Source organism: Gorilla gorilla, chromosome 16, assembly GCF_029281585.2.
Source record: "Gorilla gorilla gorilla isolate KB3781 chromosome 16, NHGRI_mGorGor1-v2.1_pri, whole genome shotgun sequence".
NCBI lineage: Eukaryota > Metazoa > Chordata > Mammalia > Primates > Hominidae > Gorilla > Gorilla gorilla.
In genome coordinates, this window is record NC_073240.2 from 65,596,553 (window position 1) to 65,608,195 (window position 11,643).

Here is an 11,643-nt window from a genome sequence, read left to right on the forward strand (position 1 = left end):
AATGGATTCTCTCCTGGAGTCTCCAGAAGGAAAACAGCTTTTGATTTTAGCACAGTAGGACACATTTCAGACTCCTGGCTTCCAGAATGACAAGATAATACATTTTTATTGTTTTAAGCCGCTAATGATAATTTGTTATAGCAGCCATAGCAATAAGAAACAAATACAGTCACATAGAGAGAAAATGAAAGAGCTGGGATTATGAACCCAGGTCTGTTTCCAAAGCCTGTGTTCTCTCTTTCCACTGCCCTCTGCTTACAATGGGCCTAGCGCACTTACACACAGGGGAAGCCAAATCCCTTACCCTGATTCTGTGTGCAGTACCCCAGACTGCTTCAAGGGAAGGCACCAGAATGTCCCAGCGGATTTTCTCTTAATATGTTTTTTTTTGTTTTGGCTTTCAAACTTTTTTTTTTTCTTTTTTTGAGACGGAGTCTCGCTCTGTCGCCCAGGCTGGAGTGCAGTGGCGCAATCACGGCTCACTGCAAGCTCCGCCTCCCGGGTTCACGCCATTCTCCTGGCTCAGCCTCCCGAGTAACTGGGACTACAGGCGCCTACCACTACGCCCAGCTAATTTTTTGTATTTTTAGTAGAGACGGGGTTTCACTGTGTTAGCCAGGATGGTCTCGATCTCCTGACCTCGTGATCTGCCCGTCTCTGCCTCCCAAAGTGCTGGGATTACAGGCGTGAGCCACCGCGCCCGGCCTTGGCTTTCAAACTTTTTAAAAACAATTGTGGAAAAATATACACGACATTTATCGTTTTAATTATTTTTAAGTGTATAATTCATGGCATTAAGTACATTCCAAATGTATAACCATCACCACAATTTATTTAATTAATTAATTTATTTATTTTGAGACAAAGTCTCACTCTGCTGCTCAGGCTGGAGTACAATGGCACAATCTCGGCTCACTGCAACCCCCGCCTCCCGGGTTCAAGCGATTCTCCTGCCTCAGCTTCCCGAGTAGCTGGGACTACACCTGCCTGCCACCACGCCCGGCTAATTTTTGTATTTTTAGTAGAGACAGGGTTTCACTATGCTGGCCAGGCTGGTCTCGATCTCCTGACCTCGGGTGGTCCACCTGCCTCGGCCTCCCCAAGTGCTGGGATTACAGGCATGAGCCAACGCACCTGGCCACAATTTATTTATTTATTTTTTCACTTTCCCCCACAATTTATTTTTGAATGTTTTCATTATTTCACATAGAAACTTCATCCAGTTCAGGCGTGGTAGCTCACGCCTATAATCCCAGCACTTGGGGAGGCCAAGGTGGGTGGATTACCCAAGGTCAGGAGTTTGAGGCCAGCCTGACCAACAAAGTGAAACCCCATCTCTACTAAAAATACAAAAATTTGCCGAGCGTGGTGGTGGGCACCTGTAGTCCCAATTACTCAGGAGGCTGAGACAGGAGAATGGCGTGAACCCGGGAGGTGGATGTTGCAGTGAGCCGAGATCACGCCACTGCACTCCAGCCTAGGTGATGGAGCGAGACCCCATCTCAAAGAGAAGAAAAAAATGAAACTTCATCCATTAGGCAATAACTCATCATTCCTACTTCCTCTCACACTTTAGTTCTCTCATTTTATTATGAAAATATCCAGGCCAGGCACGGTGGCTCACGCCTGTAATCCTAGCACTTTGGGAGGCCGAGGTGGGCAGATCGTGAGGTCAAGAGATGGAGACCATCCTGGCCAACATGGTGAAACCCTGTCTCTACTAAAAATACAAAAATTAGCTGGGCGTGGTGGTGCACACCTGTAGTCCCAGCTACCTGGGAGGCTGAGGCAGGAAAATCGCTTGAACCCCGGAAGTGAAGGTTGCAGTGAGTTGAGATCACACCACTGCCCTCCAGCCTGGTGACGGAGCGAGACTCTGTCTCAAAAAAAAAAAAAAAAAAAAAAAAAAGCAAGCAAACAAAAATCCAAGAATATACAGAAAGATCGAACGAATTGTACAGTGAACATTGATACATTCATCACCAATCTACAATATTTTGCAGTATTTGTTTTATCACATCCATACATCTACCCATCTCTTTGTTATGTACTTCAAAGCTACAGAGATGAGTATATTTCACTTCTAACACTTTAGCATGCATAGCATTAACCAGAGTTTATGTTTATCTTTTTTTTTTTTTTGAGACGGAGTCTCGCTCTGTCGCCCAGGCTGGAGTGCAATGGTGCGATCTCAGCTCACTGCAAGCTCCGCCTCCCGGGTTCACACCATTCTCCTGCCTCAGCCTCCGGAGTAGCTGGGACTGCAGGCGCCCGCCACCACGCCCAGCTAATTTTTTTGTATTTTTAACAGACACGGGGTTTCACCGTGGTCTTGAGCTCCTTACAAGTGATCCACCCGCCTCGGCCTCCCAAAGTGCTGGGATTACAGGCGTGAGCCACTGTGCCCAGCCATGTTTATCTTTTTAAAAAATTTTTTTGTTCGTGTCCTGCACGGCGGCTCACACCTGTAATCCCAGCACTTTGGGAGGCCAAGACCGGCGGATCACGAGGTCAGGAGTTCGAGACCAGCCTGGCCAATATGGTGAAATCCTGTCTGTACTAAAAATACAAAAATTAGCCAGGCGTGGTGGCGTGTACCTGTAATCCCAGGTACTCGGGAGGCTGAGGCAGAAGAATCGCTTGAATCCCAGAGTCGGAGGATGCAGTGAGCTGAGATCTGGCCACTGCACTCCAGCTTGGGTGACAGAACCAGACTTTATCTCAAAAAAAATTTTTTTGTTGTTGTTTTTGTTTGAGACAGAGTTTTGCTCTTGGTTTTTTTTGTTTTTTTTTGAGACGAGTCTTGCTCTGTCCCCCAAGCTGGAGTGCAGTGGCACAATCTGGGTTCACTGCAAGCTCCACCTCCCGGGTTCATGCCATTCTCCTGCCTCAGCCTCCCGAGTAGCTGGGACTATAAGCGCCCGCCACCATGCCCAGCTAATTTTTTGTATTTTTAGTAGAGACGGGGTTTCACCGTGTTAGCCAGGATGGTCTCCATCTCCTGATCTCGTGATCCACCCGCCTCGGCCTCCCAAAGTGCTGGGATTACAGGCGTAAGCCACTGCACCTGACCCTTGTATTTTTAGCAGAGACCGTGTTTCATCCTGTTGGCTAGGCTGGTCTTGAACTCTTGACCTCAGGTGATCTGGCCGCCTCGACCTCCCAAAGTGCTGAGATTACAGGCATGAGCCACCAAGCTCAGCTTTTTTTTTTTTTTATTTCTAAAAGTAAAAAGGCCAGGTGTTGTAGCTCATGCCAGTAATCCCAGCACTTTGGGAGGTCAAGGCAGGTCAAGGCACTTGAGCCCAGGAGTTACTGACCAGCCTGGGCATCCAGGTGAGACCCCCATCTCTACAAAAATTAAAAAAAAAAAATAGCTGGACGTGGTTGCAATGCCTATGGTCCCAGCTACTTGGGCGGCTGAGGCTAGAGGATGACTTGAACCCAGGAGGTCAATGCTGCAGTGAGCTGTGATCACACCATTGCACTCCAGCCTGGACAACAGAGCAAGACTCTGTCTCATAAAAAAATAATAATGAATTACATTTAAAAATCTTTTTAGAGACAGAGTCTCACTCTGCTGCCAGGCTGGACTCAAATACTTGGGCTCAAGTGACCCTCTGGGCTCAGCCTGTCTAGTCACTGGGGCAACAGGTGCATGCCTGGCTATGTTTACTTTTTTTTTTCTTTTTTTGAGACAGAGTCTTGCCCTGTCACCCAGACTGGAGTGCAATGGCGCGATCTCGGCTCACTGCAACCTCCACCTCCTGGGTTCAAACCAATCTACTGCCTTGGCCTCCCAAGTAGCTGGGATTACAAATGCCTGCCACCACGCCCAGCTAATTTTTGTATTTTTAGTAGAGACGGGGTTTCACAATGTTGGCCAGGCTGGTTTCGAACTCCTGACCTTGTGATCCACCCACGTCGGCCTCCCAAAGTGCTGGGATTACAGGCATTAGTCACTGTGCCTAGCATTTTTTTTTTTTTTTTTTGAGACAGGGTCTGGCTCTGTTGCACAGGCTGGAGTGCAGTGGCAAGATCTTCACTCACTGCAACCTCTGCCTCCTGGGCTCAAGCCAACCTCCCACCTCTGCCTCCCAAGTAGCTGGGATTACAGGCACACACCACCATGCCCAGCTAACTTTTGTACTTTTTGTAGAGACAAGGTCTCACTATGCTGCCCAGGCTGGTCTCAAACTCCTGAGCTCAACCAAACCGCCCACCTTGGCCTCCCAAAGTGCTAGGATTATAGGCGTGAGCCACCATGCTGGACCATGTTTACATGTTTAATGTAAACTTCACATACAGTGAAACACATAAGTCTTAGGAGTATCATTAGAGGACCTTTGCAAATTAATATACCTGTGTAGCCCAAACCCCTATCAGGATTTACAACTGTGCTGTCCAATACAGTGGCCACTAGCCACATGTGGCTATTTTAATTTAAACTTAAATCAATTAAAACTAAGTGAAACTCAAATCCAGTGCTCAATTGCCACATGTGGTTAGTGGCTATTACATTGGATAGCACAGATATGGGACAGTCTCCTTCACTGCATGAAATTGTAAGAACATTATCATCACCTAGAAACTTCCTTTGTGCCCCTTCTCAGTCAATCCCCACTCTCAGTCCTTAGACAACCTCTGTTCTGATTTTATTTTTAACCACGGATTAGTTTAGCTTGTTCTAGCATCTTTTTTTTTCTTTTTCTTTTTTGAGACGAAGTCTCGCTCTCTCGCCCAGGCTGGAGTGCAGTGGCGTGATCTTGGCCCACTGCAACCTCTGCCTTCCAGGTTCAAGTGATTCACCTGCCTCAGCCTCCCGAGTAGCTGGGACTACAGGCACGTGCCACCACGCCCGGCTAATTTTTTGTATTTTTAGTAGAGACGGGGTTTCACCGTTTTGGTCAGACTGGCCTCGAACTCCCGACCTCAGGTGATCCGCCCGCCTCTGCTTCCCAAAGTGTTGGAATTACAGGCGTGAGCCACCGCGCCCGGCTGGATGTATGTTTTAATTTGAGACGGAGTCTTGCTCTGTCGCCCAGGCTGGAGTGCAGTGGCGCGATCTCGGCCCACTGCAACCTTCGCCTCCCGGGTTCACGCCATTCTCGTGCCTCAGCCTCCGGAGTAGCTGGGACTACAGGCGCTTGCCACCACGCCCGGCTAATTTTTTGTATTTTTAGTAGAAACGGGGTTTCCCCATGTCGCCCAGGCTGGTCTCGAGCTCGTTACAAGTGATCCACCCACCTCGGCCTCCCCAAGTGCTAGGATTACGGGCGTGAGCCACCGCGCCCGGCCTGGATTTATGTTTTAATTTATTTTGAATAAATACCTATGTGAGAAATTCTGGGTCATAGAGTAGTTGTATATTTAGTTTCATATGAAACTGCGAGATCTTTCTTCAAAGTGGTTGTACTCCCCACACAGGATTTTGTCTGAGCAACGAAGTCCCTGAAGGGAAAGGTATCGAACGCGTAACTAGACACTGCCTGGTGGTGGATTAAAGGTCCTCGGGTCTTCGCTCCTCCCCGCTCCACGCGCCGTGTGCCTACCAGCTGCATTCTGATTGGCCCGCGGCGTAGGGAGGCGAGGCCAGAGGGAGCCCTACCTCCTGGGGCTGTACTTCCTCCCCTTCGGTTTCGGGCGGTTCTGGGCATCCGCCCGGCACTCTGCTCCCTGCTGCCGCCGTGAGGTCAGTCTGGATTGAGGTGCAACGCTGCTCTCGGATCTCGCCCAACCCAAAGCCTGGTTTGGAGGCAAGATCTCAAGAAAAAAGGGTTTTCTTCATTTTGAAATTTCCTCCTCGGAATATCCTTCCACACGTCTTATCTGCTCGCTGTCATTGAGAGGTCTCAGTTCAGTCCCTGGCTCATTAATAATAGCTACAATGACATTAGCACAGAGGGGGTTATAAAATGCATTTTTGGCATTATCTCAGGTGATACTACTCAAAAGGCCCGGTCCCTTCCACCTTAGGATCCTTTCTCTCCAAGCTTTTTGCCCTCCTGCTTTCGCAGCCCGAAGCTTACAAGGACAGTCTGTAGAGGAGCTGAACGGAAAACGGTATTTATTTTACTGTCTTCCAGTTTCCAGAGCAGGACGGCACCTTGCACTGTCATCACCGGGCAGCGGACACTCATTTTGTTGAACCTCTCATACAGCTGATCCTCTCTTAACTTCCACGACTTCACACTCCCCTGTTTCTTCCTGTCTACTGGCTGCTCCATGTTAATCTCCTTTGCTAACACCTCTTCCTCATTAGACCTCTCACTGATCCTCTCTCTCTTCCTTCCCTCCCTCCCTCCCTCTTTCCTTCCTTCCTTCCTTCCTTCCTTCCCTCCATCTCTCCCTCCCTCCGTCTTTCCTTCCTTCTTTGGTGACTCAATTATCAACTACATGATGATTCCCAATATTCTAACTCCAGCCTGCCCTTCTTCCCAGAACACCAAACAATATCTCCATTTGTCTTCCTGAGATTTCCACATGGATGCCAATAGGCATGTCAGATTCACTTTCTCCAAAACAGAGGTTTTAATCTCCTTCCCCAGTACCATATACGCCTGTTTTCCTCCTTTCTTTATCATCTCAGTAAATGGCACCACCATTTTGGGCTCAATTTAAAAACCCACGCCGTATCCCTGATTTGTTTCTTCAACTGCCACATCCAACCCACCATTGAAACCCGATGTTTCTTGTCTTTTTTATTTTCTTTCTTTCTTTCTTTCTTTTTTTTTTGAGACGGAGTTTTGCTCTTGTTGCCCAGGCTGGAGTGCAATGGCGCAATCTTGGCTTACCACAACCTCCTCCTCCTGGGTTCAAGCAATTCTTCTGCCTCAGCCTCCCGAGTAGCTGGGATTACAAGCATGCGCCACCACACCTGGCTAATTTTGCATTTTTAGTAGAGATGGGGTTTCTCCATGTTGGTCAGGCTGGCCTCGAACTCCCGACCTCAGGTGATCCGTCCATCTCGGCCTCCCAAAGTGCTGGGATTACAGGTGTGAGTCACAGTGCTGGACCTCTTTTTTTTTTTTTTTTTTTTTTAACAAGGTCTTGCTCTGTCACTCAGGCTGGCAATTGTAGCTCACTGCAGTCTCCAACTCCTGGCCTTAAGCGATCCTCCTGCCTCAGCCTCATAAATAGCTGGGACTAGAAGGTGTGCAGCACCATGCCTGGCTAATTTATTTAAAAATTTTTTTTGTAGAGATAGAGGCTCACTAAGTTGCCCAGGTTGGAAGGTAGGGTCTTTTAAGACGTATAAATCAGATTTTGCAGCTGGTGTAGTTAAAAGCCCTCAATGCCTCCCTAAGACTATTCATCTTAGAATAAAACCCACAGTCCTTACCATAGCCTGAAGTCAATTCCCCTTCTGTGCACTGTGACCTCAAACCTACTGCTCTCCCTTGCTCACTAAGCTTCTGTCACACTGGCCTCCTTGATGTTTCGTAATACCCAAAGCCCTTTCTTGTGCCAGAGTCTTTGCACTTGCTCTTTCCTTTGCAGGAAATGCCCTCCCCCTTCCTCCCCATCTCTTTGTGTGGCTGTCTTTTTTGTCATCATTTAGGTCTCAGCTGAAATATCCACTCTTCAGAAAGGCTTCCCCCACCACACATACCATATCTAAAAATGGGCTCCCCCAGTTTCTTTTTTTTTTTTTTTTTTTTAAGACGTAATCTCACTCTGTCACCCAGGCTGGAGTGCAGTGGTGTGATCTCGGCTCATTGCAACCTCCACCTCCCGGGTTCAAGCAGTTCTCTGCCTCAGCCTCCCAAGTAGCTGGGATTACAGGTGCCTGCCACCACACCTGGCTAATTTTTGTATTTTTAGTAGAGACAGGGTTTCACCATCTTAGCCAGGCTGGTCTTGAACTCCTGACCTCAGGTGATCCACCTGCCTCGGCCTCCCAAATTGCTGGGATTATAGGTGTGAGCCACCACACCCAGCCACAACAGGTATTTTTTGAATGGATGAATCAATGAATAAAGAAACCACTCCAAGTCCTGATCCCTCTATCTCTTTTCTAGCTCTTGAATCTATCCTCCACATCTTCGTAACCGCTGCTCTGGTTCAGTGGTTCAGCAAGTTGCATTACATCCAACTTGGATTTCTGGAATAATCTACTCAATGGACTACCCTGTCTTTCTTGCCCATATTGCAGTCATGAAAATGAGCTTGTAAGATGAAAATGAGATTGTGTCATACCTCACTTCAAGCTTCAGTAGCCCCCTGCTACTTGCAGGAGGAATTTCAATCCCTTAGGTCAGCACTCAAGGCCTTTAGTGCTCTGGCTCCTGCTGCCTCTTTGGCGGCATCTGACCGAATTCGCCTTCCCCATCCTGCCCCCAACACATATGACCACATAAAGACTGCCTACAATTCACCTAACAAGTCAGGATATTCTATAAGTTCTCACTTTTGTGAGATGTTCTCTTGTCCTGAACTTTCCCTCCGCCCCTATCCAACTAACCCTGCTGGAATACAACTCAACCCCTCCTCTGGGAGCCACTCTCACCACACACCATGTACTTTTTCATCAAAGTCCTTCTCAGGGCTGGGTACCATGTCTGAGGTCTACAATCCCAGCACTTTGGGAGGCCAAGGTGGGAGGATTACTTGAGCCTGGGAGGTTGAGACTGCACTGAGCTGTGATTGCACCACTGCACTCCAGCCTGAGTGATGGAGCAAGACCCATATTATTATTTTTTTAAGTGTCCTTATCAGGACTTGTCTACCTTCCTGCTGTTTTGGTTCATCAGCTCTCCAAGGCAGGACCTAGATCTTGCTTGGTGTGGTCACACGATGCTGCCCAAAGGAGTCATGTGGAGTCAGGCAGGGTTTGAATCCAGTCAAGTGGCCTTAACCAGGTCATCTAACTTCTTCAAGCCTCAGGTTCCTGATATGTTCAATGAGGATAACAATTGTATCTATTTCATGGATACTTTCGTGAGGATTAAATGAGATATAGGGAGAGTTTAGAATACTGAGTAGATAACAGGGGGCCTTACATTCTTTTCAGTGAATAATTGTAGGATGATGCCTTAGAAAACACCCCCACTTAAGGGGCACTCAGTACACTTTGCAGAATGATTAAATGGTACACACACACAACAGACCCCCACACCTCCCAAACCTTCAATGACTTCCCATTGCCCTGAGGTTAAAATGTGGTCTCCTCCACACAACCTACAAGGCCCTCTCTGCACAAAGCTGTCTGCTTTTCCAGACTGGCCGCCCTACATACACATGCTGTGCTGTTCATGCCTCCATGCCATTGATTACACGCTGTCCCCTCTCCCTAGAATGCCTGTCCTACCCCTTTGTCCTGGTTCTGGTGCCCCTCCTCTGTGCATTTACCTTCTCATTTAACACTCGGCATTCTCATCTTCTTACATGCCTTTCTCCCCAGTAGAGGACAGGGATCCTGAGCTCTGCCATTATCTCCCAGCCACTATCGTAGGGACTGACAAAGAAAATAAAATATGTGTTGAATGAAAGCACACAGTACAGAGGCAAAACCAGAGGGTTTTTTGAGCTAGATGGGGAAACTGAGGCCAGAGTAGTTCTCAATGGCTCATTCCCCAAAATGACAGAACTATTTGGATGTCAAACCAACCTGTCCTCACTGCTCTCTCCCTACAAAGGGCTGCTTCTGTGTAACAAAATGAATTTCCCCAGGGTCTCTGGTCTGCTGCAGGTGGAGCATGAGTTTCCAGATACAAGATCTTCTGAGTCCTTGATCATTGGAGTAGAATGCTGCACAGCTCTGCAGATTGAGGGAGTAAAACCATGTGGTGGCTGAAAGAGGTTGCTACATATACAGACTATCTCAGATCCTCAGCCTCAATTTTCCTTCATCTTTCCTTCCTTCCTTTCTTTCTCTCTTTTTCTTTCCTTTCTTTCTCTCTCTTTCTCTTTTCCCTCCTTGCGTCCCTCCCTCCCTCCCTTCTCTCTCTCCCCACTTTTTTTTTTTTTGACGGAGTTTCACTCCTGTTGCCCAGACTGGAGTACAATGGCATGATCTCAGCTCACTGCAACCTCCGCCTTTCGGGTTCAAGCGATTCTCCTGCCTCAGCCTCTCAAGTAGCTGGGATTACAGGGATGCACCACCTCCCCTGGCTAATTTTGTATTTTTGGTAGAGACGGGGTTTCTCCACGTTGGTCAGGTTGGTCTGGAACCCCCGACCTCAGGTGATCAGCCTGCCTCAGCCTCCCAAAGTGCTGGGATTACAGGTGTGAGCCACCGCTCCCAGCTCTTTTTCTTTCCTTCCTTCCCTCCCTCCTTCCTTCCTCTCTCCTTCCTTTTTTTTCTTTCCTTCCTTCCTTTCTCTTTTCTTTCCTTCCTTCCCTCCCTCCTTCCTTCCTCTCTCCTTCCTTTTTTTCTTTTCTTTCCTTCCTTCCTTTCTCTTTCTTTTTTCTTTCCTTTTTTCCTTCCTTCCCTCCCTCCTTCCTCTTTCTCTCCTTCCTTCCTTCCTCTCTCTTTCTTTTCTATTCTTTCTTTTTCTTGACCAGTGTGATAATATCAGCCTCAATTTTCTTCATTCCTTTAGATAAAGGATCCCAGGCCTAGGCATGAGGGAGAAGTGTACCTGCATCTCCTTCCCCCTTGGCCTGGGAGCCCCAGGCTGCCCTTTTCCATACAGGGCTGGAAGTGGCCTGGGAGCCTGAGGGCTGGCAGAAGGCCGTGAAAGGGGAGCTTGGTCGCTGGCACAGCCGCTGTTATGGCAGCCAGAGCCGAAGAAGGTCACCATTGATCTCACGTGCACTTAATTTTCCCCTCCTTGGCATGGGACGGGGTTGACCAGGAGAGCTAAGGGGTAGTATGCGTGTGTGTGTGAGAGGGGAGCGGTGCTGCAGGCTGCAATGCAGCCAGTTACTTTCTCTCTCTGGGCCTCAGTTTCTCCAATGTAAAATGAGGGCGCATGGTATAACTAAAATCATTACTCTCTGCTGGTCCCCACACTCCCACTCTCCAGTAAGGCTGTCAGGGCTGCAAGCTCACCGCGGGATCGGGGGGATGGTCGACCCTCAGATACGGGAGGGATTGAGCGATGCCCAAGGAGAGCAGGAGAACACTGAGCTTGGAGACCCCTGAGAGCCAGGGGCGGGCCGCCCCCTAAAGGGACCCCGGAGTCCCGACTCTCAGCTCCAGCTCTTCCTGTGACACCACCCTCCGGACAGAGACCCAAGCTCCAGGCCCGGCCCCGCCCAGAGGTTCCAGGGAGAAGACCAGGCCACCGCCCACTGCCCGGCGTCGGGGAGGAAAGAGGAGGAGCCTCTGTGTGCCCACATCTCTGTGTGCCCACATCTCTGGCCGCCCAGGGCAGCTCGGCTCGGTCTCGCAACCCCAGCCCACTGGTTCGGGAGACCTCAAAGGCTCCACCGCCAGCGCCCCCAGCGCTCACTCTGTGCGCCCCACCCCAGCCCTGCCCGCGCGCCGCTCCCGCCACCCTCGCCTCAGTCTCTGGGCCGGAAGCCCCCGCCCCTCCCCCGCCGCAGCCCCCTCCTAGTCCCTCTCCCTCCGCCGATGCAGGAAACCTTCTCCGCCCCGTCCCGCCCTCTTCCTCCAGTTGCATCTCCGCCCGGCTCCTCCGTCCAGTCTCCAACCCAGGCCCCGCCCCTCCCCACCCATTTCCCGCCCTGGGCCGG